This window comes from Antechinus flavipes, chromosome 5 (assembly GCF_016432865.1).
Source record: "Antechinus flavipes isolate AdamAnt ecotype Samford, QLD, Australia chromosome 5, AdamAnt_v2, whole genome shotgun sequence".
NCBI lineage: Eukaryota > Metazoa > Chordata > Mammalia > Dasyuromorphia > Dasyuridae > Antechinus > Antechinus flavipes.
This window is the reverse complement of record NC_067402.1, coordinates 68,111,180-68,137,575: the sequence shown is the minus strand read 5'-3', so window position 1 is coordinate 68,137,575 and position 26,396 is coordinate 68,111,180. Positions and strand designations below refer to the sequence as shown.

Sequence of the window (26,396 nt, the reverse complement as noted above, 5' to 3'; positions counted from 1 at the left end):
AAACTACTACAAGGTAGAATATTATACACATTGCCACTAAATTCTTATTTTTTCAGTTCACTTTTGGAATGTCACTTAAATCACTTGTTTCTTTTTAATTGCTTTTCTTTTCTAAAGTGTTTGCTAGTATTATTATCCCCATTTTACAGATGAAGAAAATGAGGTCCATTGACCTGGTCACTCACTTGATAAATGAGAGAGTCTATATTCAAACTCCTCTTCTGAGCCCAGGTGCAGTATTTTGCCTCACACACAACCCCCCACCACCACCTTCCTCTTACCACAGCTTCCTCTGTTAATGATGGGATTGTTGATCATCTTTGAAAGAAAACATTGCCAGTAATTTTTTTTGTTTCCTGGTTACTTATATATATATAACATGTCATGCTGATAAGGAATCCAAAACAATTCTTTACAAGCATTTAAAAATTTAAGATTTTAAAAACAATTCAAACACTTTGAACACAGGAATGTTTTAGAAACCTCTCTGACTGCCCCATAGAGCTAAATCAAGCATCTTTTGAAATCCCTGGACTTCAATTTGAAACTATTTCTATTAAAAAAAATCACTTCACTATTGGGGAAGGCAATACAACTACTAGATATAGAAAGAGAGGGGGCCTTTGAAATTTAACTGAAATAAGTTTAGCACAATCAAAAAAAATTCTTGTTTTATATTTCAGGTAAAACTTTGGGAATTCATTACTCCAAAGGTGATACTTTAGGGAATTAAAAAGAATTTTAAAAGAGTTAGGGGATAATTATATAAATAATATAAAGGATAATTAAGGGAAAATAGGAGATACTTGTGAAAAAGAATTCTACCTATAAAGTCAGAGGATTTTAATTCAAATCCTTTCTCTCATGCTTGTTATTTGTATGACATCAGACAGATCACTGAAGTTCTTTGTCTCCAGGCTCTTGATATATAAATGGGGCAAAGTGAGTACATTAGTAGATTAGATAGCTTCTAAAGTCCATTTTAATACCTCTATAGCCTTGAATAAGTTATTTAATTTCTCTATATCTAAGTTTCCTCAACTGAAAAAGAAAAAAAGAATTAAACTAAATGACATGTAAATTCTAAAAAGAAGCACCACTCTGAATCGTTGATCTTAAGATCCCATTTCATAAGATACATGCCATATTACAAGGTATTTCTCTTGAGGATTTCACTGACAACAGAATTAGGTTACCTGGACCTACTGAGTCAATCGGACTACTTCCTTAATCTTGAAAATAGTCTTACAATAAACCACATTTACTTTCCAAGCTAAATATAGATTTATCACCAACAAATTGGACACTTGGTGAGAATTGTTTGGCCATGACCTCTTGTAAAACTAAAGGGGGAAAAGTTCCAAAATGGTCCTCAGCCCTCCACAAATGTCTCCCACTTTTCCAGTGATGGTGGCAGAAGGGTAAAAAAAGAAAGAGCATATGCTCATCTTTAGACTATCTAGAATAAAGGTTCCTACACTTTTTTGTCCCGGACCCCTTTGTCAGACTAGTGAAGGCTTGTGATCCCTTCTCAAGATATTTTTAAATGTATTGAACTGAATTGAGAACATAATAACAAGGAAACTCATTATTTTGAAAAAACAGTAACCAAAATTAAAAACAAAAACAATTCATGGATATCCAATTAAGAATCCCTAATGTCAAAACACGAACTTGGTTAGCTATTGGTACTCTAAATGTGAGATCCTTAACCAATGCAATGTGTGTGTGTGTATTATTGGAATAACTGCTCTAAAGGAAGTTCAAATAATTTATAGGTTTTCCTTGGAAAGAAAATAAGGGAATTGAATAAATGAATTAGTTTCACTGGGCATTCAAGATAATAAGAAACACCATTTCACAGGACACTTGATTATCTGATATTTCAATGTCCCTGATAAGTATCTCCAAAAATGACAATTATATAAAGTAATTGCAGCTTATACATTGACATCTAATACAGAGAGGGAAGAAGCCAAGGACTGCTATAAAAATTTTTAAACTTCACAATTAAATCAATATATGCATTGATCCTCATTGTTTTCAATGGAAAGGAGGATATTGTGAATGCTTGTGAATGTGTGAGTGTGTATGTATATGTGTATGTGTGTGTATATATGTAGGTGTTGTAGCAACTGGTACAGAGTGGGAGAGAAATAAAATCAAGAGAATAACATGCAATGACTACACTACTTTTAAAAGATTAATTAGTTAACTAAAAACTAATGAATACCCAAAAAATAGATCTGGGACCTTCATATCTTCCTCTCTCTTAGGAGAAGAATGGGAAACTACTACAATGTAGAATATTATACACATGGTTTGAGAGTAAAGAATAAGAAAAGCTATATAACCAAATATCATGAGCAATTCATTCAAGAAAAAATTGAAGATGTTAGAAATTCTGAGTATTGCATATCATTGCATGCTAATAAAAATGAAATTGATTATATTTATTAACAGAAATAAAATTAGTCATTACTGATATGTGAGTCATTTCTGAATCAGCTGTCTATATGTAGTCAAATCACTAATTTGTTAGAGCAACTATTAAAATTCACACAAAGCTAGAAGATAAAATAGAAATGAGAGACATGTGAAAGGCACTTAAAACATCATCAATCTGACCTATTTAAACTAGTTATTAACAACAAAAAGTACAAAATAAATATAGGAAAGGATATAAAGTTAAATTTTTTGACTTTAAGTCAAGTACAAACCTGATTTTTAAATCTATGTAAAATTTTATGAAAATAATATATAAACATGTCAAAGATAAGCTTAATAATGTCAACTGAAGGGAACAGGCAAGTTTTCTTAGTCATACTCCATATCTGTAGGTCACATTTTTGACTGAAAGAAGTCAAAAATGTAAGAGCTCACTACACTTATTTTTTGTTGATATTTTAAATGCAGTTCAGTAGAACAAAAACTTACCTTAAAGGTTCTCCTTTCCCAATATTTTTTCAATGTCAAAATTATGAGATACCTTGAAAGATAATAATAATAAACATGTCCAATGACCCTCCAATGATTTATATCAAATGAGGAAAAGACAAGTACAGTTATCCCTTCCACATTGTGGGGGTTAGCGGAGCAGTGCCTTCATGATCTGGAAAATCCACATAAAATGTTTTGGCCCTCCTTTGTGCCAGAGAAGAAGTATGAATTATTATGTTATTAAAAGACAAAATATGTTAATATTACTATAATACTATCCATATATTTTATGCTTTTCTAAGTTTCTAAACTTTTTCTAGGTCATCTTCTGGTCTTCATGTGTCATTTGTAGTTTCCATAAAACTCCCCCAAAATTCCCATTTAATTTTTTATGTTGATCATAATATATTGAAACAGTGACAGGAAAAGTCATGATGTGGAAGGGATAATGGGAAGACAGATTTCTTCTAAATGGTGTGATCCTCCAAATACTCACATTTTGGGATGACATTGTATACCACCAAGCTCCAAAATATTATAGAATTTCTTAAATGAGACTTATACTAAAGAGTTTGGCCTAATTATCCATATAGAAAAAAATGAGTGAATTGAGAATACCTGAACAATAATGATATTCAAGTAGATGGACAACCCATCCAGCAGTACAGAAATCTTGTACTGGACAGCTGGACAATGAGATAGGTCCACAATTGAACAGGAGAAGGCCTTTGGGAGCTGGCAAGTTTATTTTAAATGGCCCTACGCTTTTCCTTGAAACAAAGACCAATTGCTATAAGAACTTAATAGAAAATCATAAAATTATAGAATTTTGAGATTGACCTTTAAAGGTCAACTATTCCATACCTGAAACACAAATTCTCTATACATCAGTCACAAGAAAGAATTATCCAATCTTGATTTAAATATTTCCTCTAATTATGGGAAATTCACTTCTGCCTGAGGTAGTTTATTATAGTTTTGAACAGTTTCCACTGTGAGGAAGTTTTTCTTCATCACAATATAAAGTCAGCTTCTTTTCTAATTTTTCACTTGTTGATCTTAGTTTGGTCTTTGGAGCCAAAGAAAGCATATCAATTCTGTCTTAGATAGGACAGCTCTTCAAATCTTTGAAGACATCTGTCAGGTCACTTCCAAATCCTCTTTGTTTAGGTTAAGAACATTGCCAATTTCTCTAATCCTTTTATGGCATGGTTTCAAGATGCTTTTCTATCCTGGTTGACCTCTACTGTATTAGCTCCAGTTTGTTAATGTTATTGGTAAAATGCAGAATTCACCACTCATCACAGTACAATGGGACCAATGCAGAGTATAATGGACCCATAACCCCCATTGCTCCCCATGCCTCTTGGGACATATTCAGGCATGATTTGGTTGCAATCAGCATCCATGAAGAGAATGTCCATGTTGATAAAAATCCAAAAAAGTAGCAATGCACAAATTTTAATGAGTTTGATTTGAAATTCATAAAAGCTCACAGATTTTTCCCCTGACTTTGTCTCTAGCCAAGATTTTTCCCTTTCTGTGCTTGTACAATAATTTTATAACTCAAGTGTAAATATTTACACTTATCTATTAAATTTAATCTTTTTAGATTTTGCCCATAATATTATCTTTCTGGGTCCAACAAATTAACTATCCTTTACAGGTCCTTGTCTCCAAATATGATTTGTGTCAGCTATGACATTGTCCAAGTCATTGCTAAAAATATTTACGTAATAAACAAGGTCAGAATTCTATATTCCAGTAGTATTCAAACTCAAATACAAACAGAGGGCCACTAAATGCATAAAGATCCCTGCCAGAGTCTATTTACTTAGAAAGCCACATATTGACATAAATTTTATTGTATTTTTATTTATTTTGTTTACTATTTCCCAATTACATTTAAATCTGGTTCTGGAGGGCATTAGGAGTGAATGTTGCTTATGGCATTTAATTTTCCTCTGTCTCGTTTTTTTTTTGTTTTTGTTTTTTTTTTGTTGGTTTAATGAAATGTAATGGTAAGTGTAATTAGAAGAAGTCCATTTGAATCCCAACCCTAACTAAGTACTGTGGGATTTAGGAGAAAAGTGATGTTACTTCCTTTCTCTGGGTTTCCTTTCCTTGTCTATAAAGTAAGAAGAATTAACTAAATAATCCCTAAGCTCTCTTACATTTCTGTCCACAAATTTACAAAATGTTGGAGAAAAAAAGACAATGTACAATCAAATTATAAGATTATGTTCATTTTAAATATATTTGTTTTTATTTTTATTTACTTTAAAATATTATTTTCAAATTGGCAATGGGGCCCAAACCAGTTAATTCATAAATGTGGGGAACTTCTAGATGAAGAAATTCTTTTTATCAATTACTATCAATTTAAAGTGTGAGACAGTTGCCTAGACACAATACTATCAAGACTATCACAAAACAGTATTTGTTAGAGACAAGTCTTGAACCCAGGTTTTCAGAGATTTGAGCTCTGCTCTTTATCCATGTTGCTTCTATTTTTAAACCATTACTTACTTTGTCTTTCTTAATCAAATGAAAAGTACAACTTTTAATCAAATGAAAAGTATAGCCTTTCCAAATGGTGCTAAGTAGTGTATAATTATCTTGGTCAATCCTGGTCATCCAAAGTGATGGAAGTATGAGATGGATAATAGAAAGGAGTAAATAATCTCTTACACTTGGATTTGTAATTCACTATGTTTTCTATCAACCAATCAACTAATATTTATTAAGGGACTGCACTGGACTATACTAGGGACTGTAAAATAAATACAAAATGATAGATTTAGGGACTAACTGGAGTGGGATTGGTACTTGCCCTACCTATGCCAATGAGTGGGGACACTAAGTCCTGCCATTGGGGTGGCTGAAGCTGGTAGATCGTTTGAGTTCCAGATTTCTAAGCCAAGTAGAGCTAAAGTTGATGAGATTATCATACAAACATGGTGGCTCCTCAGGAGTGAAAGGCTACCGGGCTACCCTTAAGGAGAGACAAACTCGCCCATGTCAAAAATATTTTGAAGAACATGGTACTTGAATTGAGGAGTGAAAGGAGCTGGGGGTTCCAGAAGGCAGATTTGGGGACATTTACCTTTTTAATGATGCTTTTGCTTGAGTCAATGTAAAAATTAGCTTTTGTTCCTTAGAGACATTCCAAACTGACCGTGAGGGGCAAAGGGAAGGAGGGCCAGGGTTTAAGGTTTTCTAAGAGGAATCCAGTCTCCTCCAATCTCCTCCACTTATAATCTAAGGTAGACCCTAGACTCAGAACAGGAAAATTCCAGGACCAGGAATTATTCAACATAATAACTCTATTTGGGGGGCTCAGCTGGATGAATTTGGCATCCTGTAAAGTTGACACAAAATCCTTTTTTTTTCATCTTAACTCATACCAGTGATACAATTCCAATATTTAAGTTCACCAGAGAAAGACTTCTCCACACTGTTTTTCACAAAAGACAAGAAGGATCTTTCTGAATTAAGTTCTTGGGAACAGAGCCAAAATTAGATTGTCCTGTAATGGTGAATTTAGAGGGTATGGCCATCATAGTTTATCCTCATCCATCCTCCACAATAATTAATCTTGTTGTTGAGTAGACTTAGGAAAAATAATAATAATAGCCATGATGATAACAGTTAGCATTTATATAACATTTTAAGTTTTGAAAAGTAATTTATTGATATGAATATAGATATAATCTCATTATTATAGCATGTATCTACTAGAGTCTATTTTATAGACTCCCACTTAAAGGGTGCAGACAGCATTATCCAAAGTTTCTTCCTCTTCTCAGTTCCCTCTCTTACCCCACCCTATGCTACACATATCAGCCAGTTCTTCAGGAGAAGAGAAAACTCCAAGGTGGCTGGGGGCACCCCAGAAGCCTCAGCCCCTTCCCACCTTACCTGCTTCTCACATAAAAGTTTCTAGCCAAGGCTGTGTTCCTAGCCCAAGATCCTAATTCCTGCTCCTTATTCATAGCTTATGTTCTCATTAAAGAGAGGTACAGAGAAAGCCAGAAAGGCAGAGATAGAGACCTAATAAAACTACTCCCAGAGGATAGGAAGTATAGCTTCAATCTAGCGTTCATGGGAAGGTTAATGTGTAAGATTTTTTTTTTCTTTTGTTAGCTCTTCAAGCGAAAGTTGCTGCCTTTCCAAGCTCTCCATGATTTCCTTTGAGGCACATGGTCCCCACTAGGAAACTCTGTGCTAATCCTAAGAGCTAAAAGAGGCTCTAAGAAGCTATTTCTTTTTCCCCTGATGCATTGTAGTTGAGTGCAGTTAACTAAAGTCATCAACCCTGTGCTACTTTATTGAATGAAAGTGGGAGAATACCACCTGGGGAAGTTATCCAGAGCCTTTTGAACTACCAACTTCCTTTTCTTGCATTCCTTTCATCAAGGTGACCCAAGAGAAATACTTTTAGGCACTTTTGAGTATGTACCTAACTGAGTCAGCCCTATTTCTAAGGCTTTCTCTTTGGGGGAAATAGGAGCCTTCAGCAACCTGCTGTCACCACAGCAACCAGACACCTTTCAAACGGTCCATGTGTGCTATTGCTTAGGGTATTTTCTCTACAACCCAGAAGAGAACAGCAGGAGAGGAAGCCAATGGAATGTGGGCTTTAGTGACACAGCTGAAAATGAGGAGCAAATTTATCTCTTGCTTGTGTTTCTCTAGGAGGTACTCTGGCAAGTGCATGAACCCTGAGAAACCCTGGAGGCAGTTAATTCTTTGACAACCTTAATAAATAATGAGGGAATGACTAGAAGAATGTCTTCATGACTCCAGACAATATACCTGCTATAACATGATGAAAACTACCTCCCAAACAAGACCTGGGGCGTTTGATCCCACTCACAAAGAGCCCCTCGTATTTGTAGCACTGGGTATTTCTCTTGTTCAAACTGGAATTGAACATTAAACATACATCACTCCCTCAAGAAACTGCCTAAATTATCAATAGACGAGGCGCTTGGATGAGCTGGCACATCAGCAGGATGGCACAAGGGAGCAAAAGGGTGGATTCTTTGTCTCTTAGATTGCCAAGATTCCTTGCCAAAGACACATCCTTTCTAGGTCGCCAAACGAGAAGATTAAAGAGAATTTCCACCCTGTCCATGACCTTCTTGTTGTGATATAGGTAGAGTCAAGCATCAGAGCTTTGCCACTCCTTTTCTTCCTCACTCCCACTTTTGACAACCTCTCCTCTTCTATTTCCAGGCAATCAGTAGCATCCAAATGCCATCTTTGATGACTTCCAATATCCCCTCCAGAATACATCATGCTCACAGAAAAATCATAGCTCTACATTCATTCTATTTCCCTCCCACCCACAAAGCTCACCTGGGAGAGAGACCTATTAGGCATACCAAAGGAATGGGCAGGGAGAAGGAAAACACTCTAAAGGGAAAGACTCTAGGGGCAGAAAGGGGGGAAAGAAGGGACAGAAATCCTAGGACCCTATGAAGCCAGTAGCCAGGTTAAGGAGGGGCTCAGTTAAGGAGGGGACACTACTCAGTGTCCTGGTAGCCTACCTTTGTGGGCAAATAGAACCAACCTTCACCTGCATTAGGATGGGGATCCAGGGTGCAAGTATAGTGACTACAAAATGACAGTTTAGCCTCCATAGAGTTCTGAGCTCATTGTATCCTTGGATTCCTCAACATCTGAAGTAGATGGAGTTAATAAAAAAAAACAAATAAGCAGTTTGAGAAAGGTAACAGGGAAAGGGCATTCCCTTTCTACTATAAAGGGGTGAAGAGACTGAATCTCAAATGAGAGAGTGAAGACAGTAAGATTAACTGAGAATTGGGGGTGGGAGAGGGATGATGATACTAACCATGGTGATGATATCAGTGACATGAGCCTTGGTCAAAGACCCAATCACCCTGACCTAGTTACAGCTTTCTGCCAAAACCTAAAAAAATTAGTTTGATGGAGACAGACCAAGGGTATATTTCAAATTACACTTTATATATGACTTTTTTCCTCTCTCTCTGTAGCTAGGATAGGATCTAGATGTATTAGTGAGAGACAACAAGGTGTGATCAATAGAGAGCTGACATTGGAACCAGGAAGATCTGAGTCCAAATCCCAATAAACTGGCTATATGGCCATGCAGAAGTCCCTTAACCTTTCAGCATCCTTTAAAAATCTTAATTTGCAGAAACGATTACAGTCTACTTTGGAACAAAAGTCTCCTCATCTAAGAGTTCCCTCCTATATCTATCACTTTAGGTAAGACTAGCCTTGATGACTAGCATCATACTAGTTTCAAATAAAAAGCAACAAGGACCTGCTTGAACCTGCTGACCAAAGACAAAAAAGCTCAGAAGGCCCCAAATCACCAAAAGCAAATTTGACTCCCCAAACTAACACTGCTGTCATTCATAGAGAAGAAAGATCTTTTGTGGAGCATCATATGCCAAAAACGGTACATCCTTCTAAGGCCTTCCATGTCTTTTTCTCCACATCCTAATGCCAGCTCCTATTAACACTGGCTTGTGAAACTACTCAAGCATTTTAAACTCAAGCAGCACATTTGGAAAGGTGACCTTCTAAAACTGAGCAGAGAAGAATTTTTTTTTAAAAAAAACAAGAATCTGAAAAAGTTACTGCATATGTTTTTGCACCACTAGTTTAAAAAAAAAAAGTGTTCACTCCCATAAAATAACAAATATTCCAGCCTTCAAAGGTCAAGAAATAGGTTTTAGGAAGCATCTCTTCTATTATGCTCAGAAACTGGGTGGCGGTTCAGTCTAGTTTATGAAGAAGTAGAAAAAGGTCAGGTTTTTAAAAAGTTCTTTGTCTTCATTATTACAGTGTTTATGCAACAAATACCACCCCAGCATCCTTCCTTATTCATGTCACTTGGTAAAGAGAGGACTGCCTTTCTCTCTTTTGCCAATAAAATGTATTTTAAAAAAATAAGCAAGGTCAAACTTTCTCAAAGTCACAGGAAATGAGAAACCACAAACAGAACATTTTAAGATCCTTTTTTAAAGAGTAAGTCAGATTTTATTTTTCCTGATAAAAATGGGGTGGAGTAGGGGGCAGGGGTAGAGTGAGGAAGAGAAAGCAGAGAGGGGGAACCACTATACTGGGTTCACATTTCTCTTTTTCAAATTAAATAGAGTTTCTACTAACAAGTCAGTATCATCACAATTCACTGGCTTACTACAGTACCCTCTGTTCAGTCTCAGCAAAAGACAATCCATGAAGAATTTTCCTTCTCCACCTGAGATTGTGTAGCATCAATTAATCTGGTAAAGAAACCTAACTTGATTCAGTACAGATAGAAGCAGACAAAGATGGTAAGTCACAATAGAGAAGAAAAACTCTGAGAAGCAGCATTCTTTGGCAAAGTGCCCTGCTCCATGTTTGATTTTAGCCATTCCCCCCCAATTTTTTAATACAAGATCATCCACCTCTTTTGAGAAGATTGAAACCTCCTAGAAATCCAAAACCACTCCTTTTTCCCCCACCAACTAGGTATTAATAATAAAAATAATAATAACTAATAATAATAGTTGGCAAGGCTCAAGAATTTGATATCCATTGACAATGACAAGTAATGCTAAGAAAGGGAGAGGGAAGGAACTATTATTCCAAATCACCACTTTGCAGAAATCTTCCAGAAACCAGACTTATATGACTTCCCCCAGAGCAGCCATCTACTCAATTGCATGACAGGAATGAGAACTGTCCTGATTTCTGTTTATGGGCCCAGGACTCCTGGCTATTATACAACTTTTACTCCATACCCAAGAAACACTAATCAGAAAATATGGCTTAGACATGCCACGGACAGCTGGCTGTGATTTCTCACCAGAGCCTCAAGTCACAGCCTGGAGAAGAGGGGAAGGGGTAAAGTTGCCAAATTTCTTTCCAGGGATGTATAGTTTCATTTTATTGTCACTGATATTTGTCAGTAGTATAAATCATAAGGTACGATTCAACGAACTTTCCGAGCTTGTTCATCTCAATGATCAGCCCCAACCACCACCATCACGCAAAGAATAATATAAATGTAAATCACCTGCTCTCAAAGCATATGCTAGCCTTAATTAATAAAATAATCAATCCTATTTGAGGCTTAGAAATTCAAAGTTGAAAGAAAATCATTTAGCTGCATTTTATAATAGGTTTAATTGGTATTTAATAAAACATCTGTTTAGAATTATGGCAATGATGATGAAATCAATTCAGGAGAAAGTGATGGTGAACAGAACTCAGGTCTGGGTCCTAAGTGAGCAGTTATATGTGCTATTTTCTCTCTCTGGTGGTTATATTAGCAGGGGAAAGGAAGGCCATGGTTTGGCAAATGACATATTTCCCTCTTAGAGACACAGATCAACTCCCACCTCCTTCATTAAGACCTGAGTGATTCAATTTTTCCCTCTACTCCTCCCCATCATTTATGATGAGGATAATAATATTTCTACAATGCATCTTAAATGGTAGCTATCAGTGAAATGCTTCATAGACCTTTAACTGTTATTTAAATATGAGCTTCAATTTATGGATGCTCTTGACATCTTCCTTACGCATTTGTCATATTCTTTGTTGTTAAGCCATTTTTCTGTCACATCTGACTCTTCGTGACTCTCTTTGGGGATCTCTTGACAAAGCTTTAGAATAGTTTACCACTTCCTCCTCTGTTTCATTTCACAGATGAGGAAACTGAGGTAAGCAGGACTAAGTGACTTTCCAGGTGTCTGAGCACCTGGCTTGGTGTTCTATTTATGGCACCACCTACCTGCCTTTTTTATATTCTACCTTTGTATTATGATTACTTAAAGTCGCTTCTCTAAAACCCATTATTAACTTTCTGAACAAGAAAAAAAAATGACCTATTCTTCTTTTAATCTTCTTTTAATCTTAGCACAATACCTGGAACATGACGAACACTTACTGAAAATGGCAACACAGAGTAAGAGATAGAGCACTGGATTGAGGAAATGGAACTAAAAGTTGAGTGGAAGTCAACTAATTAAGAACAAGTATTATGTAGTTTGGTCATTATGTCTTTAATATATTCTGTTCTTTTCACAGAATATCAATACTGTGATATTGAGTAGTGTCTGGGATTGAGTTCTTATTTGATACCATCTGTTCTAGACCTGACTACTTAATACAAGTAGACATCGGTCATAATGGCTCAAGATATCAAAAATAAATGAATAAATGCTATAGGAACATTTTGAAAAGACTGAATCAGTTCCTGATTTTTACTTTTGTTATAAAGGCTAATAATTGTTTGGGTTTCCCCACTATCTCAACAAGAGACTTTGAAGTAGTCTTGTGTAAATGGTAGTAGATACCACTATTTAATGAATTCAAAGATAAAATGCTTCTCAATTACCACATGAATATAACAAGACAAGACATGGATTCTGGGTCTTAGAAATAACTTAATCCAATTCTTTCATCTTATAGATGAAGAATATGAAACTCAAAACTAAAGTGACTTGCCTATATTTATAAATGTGGATGGTCATCAATACCTACAGCATTTATCTGACTATTGCTTCAGAAACTGCTTCCTAAACTCACAGTCTTCTAACATATTTCTGACTGGGTTCTTCTGTTCTGAAAGACAAATCTTTCATGAACTCACAGCAAATGTACTTAAGACCATTGAGATGAGTGAAAGTATTAGTGCCATATGGAATAAGTGAAAAGGCTAGCTTCCTAAAAATCTAAATGAGTTTTGTAAATACAGTATATCTGAGAATGGATGATCTAAAATGGGAACTATCCCAATAAAAACAGGAACACCTGGTATCCCAGGGAAAGGGAAAGGAGGGAGTCAGAGAGAATATTCAATCTAGCCTTGACCCCTCCTGCCAGAATGCTTTTTTCCTATCCCTTCCAGCATATGTCTTATTCCCCACTCCACCAGTCTTTAGGACCACTATTCCCTGTTCCCATATCAAAGTCCTTTTATGTTGTCTCTACAAATATGAATTCACATGCAAAAAAAAATGCAGTGTGAAAATCCAAAGATTGATATAATGTCAGTTATGGAATAAACCCTGGATTTCTCAATTCAGTTTTCCATGTAAACATTTTGGGAATTGGACAGGGCAATTTGGGGGGAGGAGGAGAGAGGAAGGGGAAAAGAAACAGGCAATGGAGCAGAAATAATTTGCACCAAACATTTTCTATTCAGAATCTCTCAGGCATATCAGAATTCCCTTTGCTTTGACAAAAAACAATTCGTTGTCTTCTTTGGTTCATCTTATCATTTGATAAATTCTGTCTGCTGTTTCTTTTCTCCTGCAAAATAGTCCCAGTTCCCCTTTTCACCTACTCCTATGTTTTTTTAAAGGCATGGACTATTAACCTAACAGAGTCATATTTAAAATGCATCTGTAATGAATGAAAGAAAGATTCTGAAATATAAATTCTGTAAATAAAAGTGTCAGTCTCCTAATAAAATAAGATGGATTTATTTTTCTTTTGTATATCTGCCATACCATTCACTTCCACCGTTAACAACCTATTGCAGAACAGCAGGATTCATGATGTTCCTACTATAAAGCATTAGCCTAATTCCCAACTTAAAATGATTTAACTCTCCTGCAGATGTCCTAAGCAGATGAGGGGTCTGTTCAGAGGCTTTCAACAGATTAGCTATAGTCATGTCTCCTAAGTAGACAGGAGTCTTTGAATGCCAAAGGCAGGTTATTTAAGAGCAAAACCAGAAATGAACCAGCACTAGAATTAATTAAAAAATCCTGTCCTAATGTGCATAATTACAGTGGACCCCCCCCACCTTTATAAGATGGTTTATTTCCCAGATGTAGATATGGCAAAGGGTACATCATGTCCTGGAAATCATATGCAGGAAAAGTTTGATATAATACAGGATATAAGGTAGATATTGGTCTTGCTATCACCTTTTCCTTTTCTTCAATCCTATACACACTTACATACACATATACAAACACTAATACATATACACCATGAATGAATTCTAATGAAATAAACTTTTTCATTTTAATCCAAATTAATTAGTTTCTGTTTGGTCCAACATCCAAAGTCAGTGTTGAATGTCTAATAATCTTCTATTTTTAACTTCAAAAATGTTTAAATTGTGAGAAAATTACCTTGCTATATCAAAGGATCACCGTATTATCAATCTAGAATTGAATGGGTCTTCAGAGACTATCTCTTTCTAATCTTTTACTTTATAAATAAGAAAACTGAGGCCCATGGATATTGAATGATTAGCTTGTGGTCAAATAGGGAGTAAATGCAAGAAGAAGGATTTGATTCCAGGTTAGTGACAATAAATTATAAATCCTAAATAATGAAGGGACCTAGCATTACTATATCTTTAATTATATCAATAATCACCCAAACTATCAAGGAAATAGGAAGTTGAACCAGGAGACCAGCCAAGATGGTACAATAATGAAAGAAATATAATTAGTTTAACTCCCACAACTACTCTACAAAGATCTAGAAAATTTATGAGATCAACTCCTAATCAGGAAATCAAAGGGAAAAAATGTCAACAACAGTGTATCAGGGTAAGAAAAGGTACCTGAGCTGGTTTAGAATGTCTAGACCTTATGTAGGGAGCAGTAGCAGATGTCAGGTAATAACTCTGTTGCTCATTACCAGTGATGGGTTACAGATACAAAAGGTACAGAAGAGGGGACCTGCAATTGGGGCTGGAAATCCAGAAGAAGAAGAGATCAGACCTTAGGCTATGTACTGAGTGAGGAACAAGTACAGAAGCAAGCAGTAACTATGTGGTTCTGACCCTGACTTTTGCTTTGATGCAAAATCCAAAGTTAGGAAGTAAGACTGAGGAACAATCCAAAGAGAGAGAGAGAGAGAGAATCCTACTACAAATAAGTAATTTGGTGACACGGATGCTCAAGGCACAAACCCTGAAGAAGAGAATGACTTCATAACATCGATAAGGAATGGCCCAAAGGAAAACGTATCTTGGGCACAAATTCGACTAAAATTCTAGAGGAAGCAAGAGTTTAAAAGTCAAAAATCTAAAATATGTATTATAAATAAAATGAGATCTAGAAATAATTGGTGAAAAAAGAAAATATTGGGGGAGAAATTAGAAAACAAATATAGCTATAAAAGAAAGAGTTGGAAAGAGAATTTCCAACTTGGTATAAGAACAAAACATTACTCAAGTAAAAGATTCCTTGAAAATCAGAATGGACCAAACAGAAATTAATTAATTAATTATTCCATGATACAACCAAAAATATTAAAAGACTGAAGAGAGAGGAAAGTAAAGTATTTCATAGGAGAAATAAATGATTTGAAAAATAAATCAAGGAGAGATAATTTAAGAATTCTTAGACTACCTGAAAACCATGACCAAGAAAAAAAGAGTCTAAATATCATACTTCAGAAAATCATTAAAAAAAACTACTCACATCTCTTAAGAGTTACCTGTTTCTGTCTTATTCTCTACTAAACTGTAAACTCCAAGAAAGCATAGGCCATGTCTTACCTAAACTTTTTATCTTCTCTAGTGTTTAACACGATTCTGTGTATTATAGACACTTCATAAATGTTGAATATAGAGCGCAAGAGTCCATTCATTGAGCCACGGAACAATGAAACAAAAAATAATCGAGTAAGTTAATGAATTAACACAAAAGTATATATTAGGAATTTACTATGTGTAAAGCACTGTATATCACAAAGGGCAGAACCAATAATAAAACTGGATAGAACCTTTTGACATACAGAATAGACATAATCTGAAGATCCTTCACCATCTTGCTTTTCATCCTTTAAATGGCAAACCAAATGGTGAAGAGTCTTTAATGTTCACCTGAGAAATCTGGGGGTTTTATTCCATAGAAAAAGTATCACTGATGCTGGGCCCAAACTATTTTCCCCTATGTCTTCACAAATTAAACACTTAAATAGTGACTTAGTGAAAAGAGAGGTCACCAGTGAGTAAAGGAAGAAGGAAATGAACCATCTGTCTTCTTCCCTTGAATACACTTGACCATATGCAGAACATCCTAGGGAGTCTCAGAAGTTTCCTCTTGGGTCTTTCTGTATGATGTGAGAACTGATGAAGAGAAATTTAGGAAATACCCATTTTCAAAATCTCTAATTAGAGAACAGAAGTCATGCAAATGCCTAGAAGGAAATGCTTCCTTCCATGTATGCACATGGGGAGAGGGAGAGGGCACACAAATGGGACACTACACAGAATTAGTGACAAAGATCAAATTTATAAGTGGGGAAGATGAGTCTAGATGGAATCAAAAGATGTTTATTTAAATCCTGGATCTGCTGCTTATCATGAAGTTTGAGCCTCCATTTCCTTATTTGAAAAATAAGATAATAATCTGGGGCTTATAAACTTTTAAAAAAAAATTTGATCAGTATATTTCAATGTGATTGATTTCCCTTTGTAATCCTATATATTTTATTTTGTGCATTTAAAAACATCACAGAGAAGCAACCCATAGGTTCTACTAAACTGTTATCAAAGTGATGAATGACACAACAAAGGCTAAGAACCCCCAGACTAGAGGTTTATTAAGGTCCCTTCCAGTTCTAACATTACTCTTTAAGTCGATGAACTTAAACAACAATTTAACTATAATCTGAAGCTACATTTAGGAAGCTCCATCTTTTTTCCCCTTAGGAAGAAGAAAAAGAACATGATGTACTGTTATTAAGCTTTTCAAAGCTGCTAACTTTATGCCCTCCCAAGCCATTTGTCCCTCTGTTAGTTTAATAATTTTCCACAGTTGTTGTGTAAGCCGGCTACTGATAGACTACTGAGCCAATTTCACTGAGCCACTCCTGCTTCCAGGGGACCTAATCAGAAGAGACAGCACTGGGGTCTCCCCTGCCAACCTGTGAGGTCCTGCAAATTGGGTCACAGTGTGTGCAAGGCTGAAGGGAACAACATAGACTTCCTGCTACCTCCTCTCCAGTTGGGCTTTTATCCTTCTACTTTTGAAAACATTTCTTGTCTCTATCCTTGCAAATGGCTTATCTTTTTCTTTGACCCCTTGCCTAGTTTCCTTTACCAGAGAAGTCTTAGCTCTTGAAAACAAAAAGAAAAAATCAACTATTATAAAGAAAAGTCATTTATTTTTAACACATGCCACAAAATAAAAGAATTTGTGTAACAGCTTTCAATTAATTACATCAAGGACACTATATTTTTATCAGACCTGCACCTTCCTGTAAATCATTTCTACAAGTATTTTTTCTCATTTTTTCCCACTGGATGGCTTAAACATAGCTCTGAAGAGGCAGATGCCTTTAACATATTGCTCAGTTTATTATATTCACAAGAATTACAATCATTGACAGCACTGACCTTTACAAAAGGAATTGTGGGTTGGTTAATTCTAATTTGTGGATCTGCTGGGGAAGGAGTTTCTCTCTGTTTGATGCCTTCCATCAGGACCATGAGGGTTTAAATATGACTCATCTTGATTCAACACAGCATACATACACACCTCAGTAGGGCATATTTGCCCATATGTTATCCCTGAGATAATATGGCATCTTTTTTTTTTTTTAAGAAAAGGTGCCCAACATTTTCCTGTTTGAATGAAGTAAACAGACCTTAATTGATATTCATTTCTTGGCTGTTACAAAATGTATAGTATAAAAAAAGTATGCTTTAAAAAAAATGGAAGGTAACACATTAAAGTAACAAGATTAATTTCTTGAGATGTCCTCCATCTTTAATTATTCATAAAGGTGTAGTCTTATAGACTTTGACTTGGAAGAGTCATTTTAGAGTTGAGATAACTGAGGTCCAGAGGGTATTTAGGAAATACAGGACTGAAAGGAACCTTAGAATTTATTGGATCATAAATCCAGAGCTGAAAGAGAGCTCAGAGGCAATCAGTCCAGACTTTCACTTTATAGATAAGGAAACCAAGATACTGGATTTGGGATTAGGAAGACTCAGATTCATGAGTTCAAATCTGGCCTCAGACACTTATTAGTTGTGTAACCCCCTAGGCAAGTCATTTAGCCTTTTTTGCCTCAGTTTACTCATCTGTAAAATGAGATAGAGAAGGAAATGTTCAAACTACTCCAGTGTCTTTGCCAAGAAAATCCCAAATGGGGTCACAAAAAGTTGGACACAAAAGAACAACAATCTATAAATACAAATCTGTTACTATACCAAATGGCACCATTCTCTCCTTACCAAACAAATCATAGCATAACAGTTCATCTAGACCAACTTTTCATTTTAGAAAGAGGAAACCAAGAACCAAAAATAAAGGGACTTCTACAAAGCCTCAGAGGCACATCTTTGTAGCAGAATCCAGGTTTGACTATACTATAGTAATTCCATTTTAATACAGGGATCCCTTCATGCTCAAGACCAAAATATATTCTGGTAGACTTCAGAAAAGCATGTAGAGAGGTAAAAGAATGGCAAGTAGCAGGGTAATATGAATGTGGGCAAGAGAAAAGGTCTGAGTGGAACAACAGTGAGAGACTGAGTTAAAAAGAGGAGGACTATTCAAAGCTAAAGTTGGGAACAAAGTGGGAGAGGCAGACAAAAATATTTAGACAAGGCTGGTTCTACCCTTGGAAGGAATTAAAGCTATTTCTTGAGTTCCAGTTTCACTGGTATGTTCTGTCTGGGAGCCATGGAGAAAGAAACTAATGATGAATATTTAAAATAAGCAAAAAGGAGTATAAGAGATTGCTATTCTTTTCATGCTATTGTTCCTTTCTTTTTTCCCTTTAAAATAAAAAAAATTACTAATTTGTTATAGTTATAATCTAAATTCGAATCTCACTTAACTCACTCCCTCTTGAAACAGAGGCAATTGTCTCAGGCAAATAACCCTTTTTCAGGATTGTACCCAAGTCCCCTTTCCCTGACAGCAATAAGCAGAAAAGACTAGGATAATTCATTCCACTGATGGAAGGATTCTAGGGAGGAGGAAGCACTGCAGGATACTTTTGTTCCTGAGAAATAAAATTAATAATGGCAACTTGGTATATTCAAAATTGAAAAAAAAAAACTGAAGAGAAAGCCAAGTTTACAAGGGCAAAATAGCATCAAAACAAAACAAAGTAACCCCCACCCCCCACCCCAGAAAGTGTTTAACTGAGCCAAGAAATCAAGGTATTCTAATTAAACACATAATTTAAGAGGTGTAAAGTACTTGGCATGGAGCTACCTGAAGTAGAAAATTAATATGCTTCAATCCTAGCATTCAGTGAGGCTCTGGAATTCAGAAACAGCAAATTGTCTTCCATTGTGTTTTAAGTTTGATGAAAACATATTCCAGGTTGAGGAGAAATAAAGATTTCTGTAGATGAAATAATAGCACTTTAGAACTCCAAATATTTTTTCCCTTTGGGGATAATATTGAATATCTTGCAGAAAACTTGGTAGGATACAAAGAATACGATAGGTTTTGGAGCCAAAAGACCACAGTGGCAAAATGAAAAACTGTCAGACATTCTAGAATGTTAGAAGGAAAAATATTGAAAAAGCAAGAAAAATTCATGACTCTGCCATGAAATCCTTGGGAAATGACCACAGTCAATAATCCTGTGGTAAGTATTTTCTAAATATAAGGTCTTAAGCTAAGGTTTGGTGCTACAAAGACAAAAAGCAAAATAGTTCCTGCCTTCAAAGAGCTAATATTCTAAGGAGGAAAATAACATATATATGTGGAGGCATTGGGGATTTGGGAGTATTGAACCCAAAAAACATATTGGGGTTAGAGGCTGGTATCTCAAAGTGTCTCTAAAGAATTTGTAAGAGCAAAATAACTGTTTGGACATGTATACTTATATTGTATTTAATTTATGCTTTAATATATTTAACATGTATTGGTCAACCTGTCATCTGGGGGAGGGGATGGGGGGAAGGAGGGGAAAAATTAGAACAAGAGGTTTGGCAATTGTCAATGCTGTAAAATTACCCATGCATATAACCTATAAATAAAAAGCTATAATTTAAAAAAAAAAAAAAAGAATTTGTAAGTTTAGATTTTCTCCAAATCAAGAGGCAAAGATTTTTCTACACTGCTAAGTCTGGGCTAAATCCATAAGGGTTTTTATCAAAGAAAAGAGGTTTTAGCAATTAACCAGAGACCTAAGGTGCCATTAAGGTGGAAACTGCCATTAAGTAATGGCAACTGAGGGAGTATACCAGTGACTGGCAGGCTAGCCCTAAAAATGAATTAGAGTCCTAATAGGCCTTAGCTCTTGTGATGTGTAGTGAATATACTAACCCCTAAAAAGGAGGATTACACCATTACCCCAAAAGAGACTTAACACCCTAAAAAATGGGCTTTTATAAGGAAAATATCACTTCACAGATTGATATCATAACTTGGCTTTCTGTTTGGACACAATAATTATATGGTTTTGATGATTCTGTCAATGCAAAGAATTCAGCTAAGAATTCTACCAGAGACTATAATACCAGGGGTTGTAATAAAGTCCATTTAAAATAAAAATCAAAAAGTCCATTTATAATCCTATCAGTGCTCTTCCCTGCTTGCCTCAGGGAGTAGATAGGCCTTCTGATTGTAAATCAGACTCTCTCCAGATGCCATTCCTGCCTACAAAAGACCTGGGTATTCAGCCCCCATCAAGAGTGAATGTGTATGTATATAGATAGATAGAAAGATAGATAGATAGATAGATATAAATATAGATATATGTGTGTGTTTTGTGTATATATATATAAATATATTTATATATTTTTCTATATTTATAAATATATTTATATGTATGTGTATATATGTACATTCATTTATTTATTTATGTTTATATATGTATATATATAGATATATGTGTGTATGCACATATATCTATATACACACACATATATATATATATATATACATATATACATACACATATGACAGATACAAGATACATACAAAGGCCCAAGTATAATTATTCATATTCAATTAGAGTCGGGTTTTTTATTTTAGAACAAAGATGAAACTAAACAAGTTTTAGAGCATTATTAAAAAGCTAAAGTTGATCTTAGATATTATGAAGAATATTCAAATATTTCAAGAAGCACCATTTAGAGCAAGGAAAATCATGAGCTATGATAATATGAAAACTTTTCATGAAGGAACTAAAAGTTAAAAACTCATTCTCCAGGGAACTCACAATTATAGTCAGTCATACCCATGTTTTTTCTTTCTTTTTTTTTTTTTTAAATATGTACATCTTGATTCTTGGAATGGAATTTTTTTTTTAAGCAAAAGAGTTAATAACTGATTAGTGAACTCATTTCAAAGGAAATTGCTAAGACAAAGAGAAACAGGTTAGGGTGGAGTAGAACTTCCTGGGGCTAGTACCATGAAGATATCCTCTAGGAGGTAACAGTAAGGTTAAATGGCTGGTAGCCCAGGTCTTTTGAGGACAAACAAGTACTTTCCTCCATCCTTTTTTTTTTTTTTTGTCCTCCCAATCCAATGCTGGCAAATCTCTCCTTTCCCAAGGAATGTGAAAAATTCCAAGAAACTTAAGTAGAATTGGATGAATTGATGCAGAATGAAATAAAAATCAGATTATGAATTTACATGATCTCTGAAAGGCTTCAGAATTAGAGTTCACAATTGAACTCATTTTTTTCCCCAAACTCACAAAACATCTTCCAAAATATTTGTGTTGAAGACATCACAATCCTCCAAGTATACAACTTCATCCATAACTCTTCCTTACCCTTCCTCACCCTAATTCAGGTCCCCATCACCTCTGAGCTGGATCACTGTAACATTCCTTGAATTGGACTTTGTCCTTTGCACTTATCCCTTCTCCAATCCATCATCCACACAATTTCCAAAGGAATCTTCTCAAAGTATAGGTTTGACCATGCCATTCCCCAGCTCTATAAACTCCAGCCCCTAACTATTACCTCAAGGATCAAATACAACCTTCTTTGTTTAGTTTTTAAGCATTTCACAACCTGACACCAACCTAGCTTTCCAGCTTTATAATATGTTACTCTCCCACATTCGGTGTTCTACTTATATTGACTTTCCATCCCACCTAGCTGTCAAGGTAGTTCTGTAGTCAAGTAGATAGAGTGATAGGGCTGGAGTCAGGAAAACCTGAGTTCAAATCCAGTCTAGGATACTTAGTAGCTCTGTGACCTTGGGAAAGCTCTCTTTCCTTAACAATAGAATATTGTTAACCACTTCCCAATATTGTTATGATCATCAGATAAGATAAAATGTATATAGTGCTTGATGTACAGTAACTGTTTAATTAATGTCTGTTTCCCCTCTTTGTTTATGGAGGAAGTTCTACACAAGGAATATACTTTCATCCACATCTCTGATAGTTCCTTGTTTTCTTTAAAAATCTCTCAAGAAACCCTATCTACACGAAGCCTTTCTGAATCTTCCCAGATGTTGATTCACTCAGCCTCTCCCCCCCAAAAAAAATGTATGTTGTATTTTGGGGTTATTTGTATATACTTATAAAAAGCTGTTTTCTCCAGCAAAATACAAGCTCCTCAAAGGCAGAATTAGTTTTACTCTTGTCTTTGGATCCCTAAGACTATCACAGTACCTGGTATAAGTAGTTACCTTATAAATTTCTTTTATTGATCAATTGTGCCATTTTTTTCATATTTGCAATAAAAAAAATTTTCATAAAATTCAGATCATGATTGTGTGCTTATTTTAGAAATAGAAAGATAAAATAAGAGAAGCAACTGGTAGAGTAGACAGAGGCTAGCCTTAAAATTAATATAATTAATATTTGTGGTGATGATAATAATAACAGCTCTTTTAAGGTTTGCAGAGTATTTTATGGGAATTATCTTACTTTGTGTTCACAATAGCCTTATGAGGCAAGTCCAATTATTATCTGTATTTTCCAGATAAGGAAAAATTAAAGAGCATTACTATGTACTGTTGAAAGGAATTTCTTAATCCAGGAGTTCTCGCTAATAATTAAATTATAGTCCAGTCCTATCCCTATCTTGAAAAAAGAAATGAAGCCAGGAGAGTTAAACCACACTGAGGCTCCTTTCTTCCTTACTTTTGTTGCTAATAAAGATGTTTTCCCCCTTTGTAGAATGTTCATGGGACAGATAGGTGGTGCTGTAGTTTCTAGAGTGGCAGGGCTGTAGTCCGGAAGACCCATTTCCTTGAGTTCAAAAATCCATCAGATACTTACTAATTGTGTGACCTTGAGCAAGTCACTTCAGTCTGTTTGCTTCTGTTTCCTCATCTGTAAAAATGAGCCAGAGAAGAAAATGACAAACCACTTTGGTATCTCTACAAAAAAAAAAAAAATTCTAAATAGGATCACAAGTCAGATGTGACTAAAAGAGCTAAAAAAAAAAAACAAAAGAATGTTCATGCTTTTCTCTTTCTTTCTGCCTCTGATATTGAGTGATTCAGCCAGGTTTAATTCTCCTAAAGGTTGAATTCAATTTCTTTTCAGTTGTTCTAATTATCGTGTATGGCTGTGGGGGGAAAAAAGCAATATCTTAATGTCAATGTTAAACCTACTCAGGACCTACTGAAATCAGCTCCCTCATCCACTTAGCTCTTGAACCACATAACATGCACTTAGTGAAGCATTTTTGCTTTTTTCTGCTGATTCAGGAAAGCAAACAAGCCATTTCTGCCACCAGTTAAAGAACTCCTTTCTTTTGGTCTGCCCTTGGGATAAACCCAGGAACCAAAGCTCCCTTCCTCATCATCCAGCAGTCACCAATAAATACTGAAGCAAAATGAGTCATCAATGGGAAAATTAGCTCAGTGACAGTCCCAGCACTAGAGTCCCCAGTCTTGTTATTATTTTATACCCAAGGTCAAAGGGAAGCAACTCACATATGAGACTAAGCTCCTGCCTGCATAGCAAAATAATGCTGAACCTAATTTTCAACATCCCTAGCTTTCAGGATGTTCCAATCTAATAATACTCTTTACTGAGATAGATAAAATGAATTGTGAGATTGTGAATTTTTACTTGTTTTAGCTTTATATAAAATATTTAGCCATCACCTTTGGGTGATGGGAGTAGAGGTCAGAACTGAATAAATGATTTAAGGTGACTCAGCAATTATATCTGTCAATATCATTTGCTATCAATTGTCACTTTTGATCAAGTGAAATAGAATATGAAATCCTGATTAGGAGGGAAATAAAATAGCAATGACCCATTGATTAAATTTACCTTAAAGTTTGACATGTCTGTCAAACAAATTCTGGACTCTGAGTGACTCATGTGCTTTTAAAAGATACACTAGTGAAAGTGCCTTGCTTACTTTCTAAATTGATAATTGAAAGCATTTGTTCAACTGGTGGATTCCCAGAACACTGAGTGCTCAAATGAGTATTGAATGTTTCTAACATCCCTCTAGCAGTTGGATGCCCCAGATATTTTTTTTCTCCCTAGATTCTTGAAGGAACATAAGAGAAAAAGGAAGAGGCTCCATGAATTTCTGTTCTATCATGATGAATTGTTGATAAAATACATCTGGAAATATTTTTCCTCTATCATCTAACCCAAAGCCTTATAGGGACAAACAAGTCTTCCTTGGTCTTCAAAGGTTATGTCAGCTGAGCACAATCTCTGACAAGTCCCATAAGCTGGAAAGGTTTCAGTCAGACCCAGTGACTTTTTGACCAATAGTCAGCAGAAATTTAGCCTAGAGTGTAATGGAAAGGTGATAAACTGGACTTGAGGGCATTCAACAACTTTGAAGACTGATGACTAAAGCATGAAGGGGTTATAATCTGCACTGATAGAGGTAATAGGACAGCCAGGTGACACAGTAGGTGGAGCACTAGGAGCATTTTTCCATATGATCCAAGAAACTATTCTTCTACTACTTCAAAGATCCAAAGAATTGGCTTTAATAAGTTTGTCCCATGGTTTTTTTGTGTTTGTTTTTTTCTCTTCTTCTTCTGTTTCTGTTTCTCTTTTTTTTTCCCCTTCTCTTTTTCCTCTACCTACTAAGAAGAATTGCACATCACACTATTCTTGTGTCTTTGAATTTACCTAAAAAAGGCAAGGTTTTGAGTTACATAGAAAAGAAGTTCTCCAAGGGAACTTACTAACTACCATAATCCTATAAAAAGTAATATTATAATTTCTGTATATAAAAAAGTAGTTTCCACATAATTTTTGGATATATCTAGACTAGAGGTCTGCAAATTTTTTTGGTGTCAAGGAATTCTTTAGCAATCCGGTTAAAACTTTGGACCCCTTCTCAGAATAATACTTTTAGATACATAAACTATATAGGATTGAAAAGAAAATTTATTATATTAAAATACAATTATCAATTTTTTTAAAATGCACTGCTTATTGTTGCTTGATCTTCACCTACATTCTGCATTATCTCAATGAATTAGCTCTAAGGCCAAGCAATATATTCTGCTCTATGGAGGAATGGAGAAGAATAAGATTTTCTTGGAATATTTATAGACTAGAATAGCATCAGCTCACACATAACAACAAACTCTTAGCATTTTTCAGGCAGTTTCTCAAAGAACACCCCCAACAGAGAATCTGAGTAAAAATGTTAGCAGCCAAGAAAAATATTTAATAAATTCTCAGAGTGGATCTCCCTCTGTATTGGCTTACTTTGATTTCCTTTTATGAATTTCCCAGTGAGAGTTCTGATTATAGGCTAGAGAAAAAGAAATAGGAAAATTGAGGAGGTGAGATTTTTGAGTAATGGACTATTAAACCAAATTTATATCATAAAAGGTAAGATTTCTGAGGATAAGAATTGTTTTCCATTTTTATCTTTGTAATCTGAGAGCTTCGCATCCCTTCCTTGCCCAGGCTAGGAGTTTAATAAATGCTTATTTAATTGAATGGGAGGAAAATGGAGGAAGGATTTTGAATGTTACATAAAAATGCCAGAATTTCTGAGATAATTACAAGTTACAGTTATGTAACAGGGGGTTGACATGGAATTCAGAATGCAATATAGGCCATCCTCATTTCACAGGTAGAGAAACTGAGAGGCTCAGGATGCTGAGCCCCAGAGTCCTGGGAACAGCAACATAGTTCAGATTACCAATCCTGCTTCCAGCCAATGTCCCAGGAAGCAATCTTTATGGAGATGTCACTTAGAAACTTTAGCTCCTACTTTGTCAGCAGCCACAGCCACTGGGAGTTGTATAATAAAGTTCTTTCCACCCAAGTTCTTTTTACCACCAAATGGTTCATCATCAGAAATGGATATAATTTTACTGGGGGAAATGACCCTTAAAAAGATGTATTACAATATGCTTTGCTGTTGTCTTCTAAGAACCATGGGAATTTTTTTTCTGTCTGATGGGTAGCTGAAACTTTGTATGTGTTGTCTTCCCATTAGATCCCTTGAGAACAGGGATTATCTTGCTTTTCTCTTTTTGTCTCCAGTGTTTTGCATATTGCTAGCATTTAATACTTATTTACTAATTCATTCATAGAAACACAAT

At 35.3% G+C, this 26,396-nt stretch overlaps 1 long non-coding RNA gene across 5 annotated transcripts in view; it reads right to left on the bottom strand.

The window, feature by feature from the left end:
* Positions 1-26,396, bottom strand: part of LOC127564563 (uncharacterized) — a 262,634-nt gene that overhangs the window by 144,494 nt on the left and 91,744 nt on the right. Inside the window, exon 4 of one of the 5 annotated variants that reach the window (XR_007954301.1) lies at positions 23,125-23,178. The exons of the other annotated variants lie outside the window; for them this stretch is intronic. This is a non-coding gene — a long non-coding RNA (uncharacterized LOC127564563). The remainder of the gene's footprint in view (positions 1-23,124; positions 23,179-26,396) is intronic. 5 annotated transcript variants of the gene reach the window in all.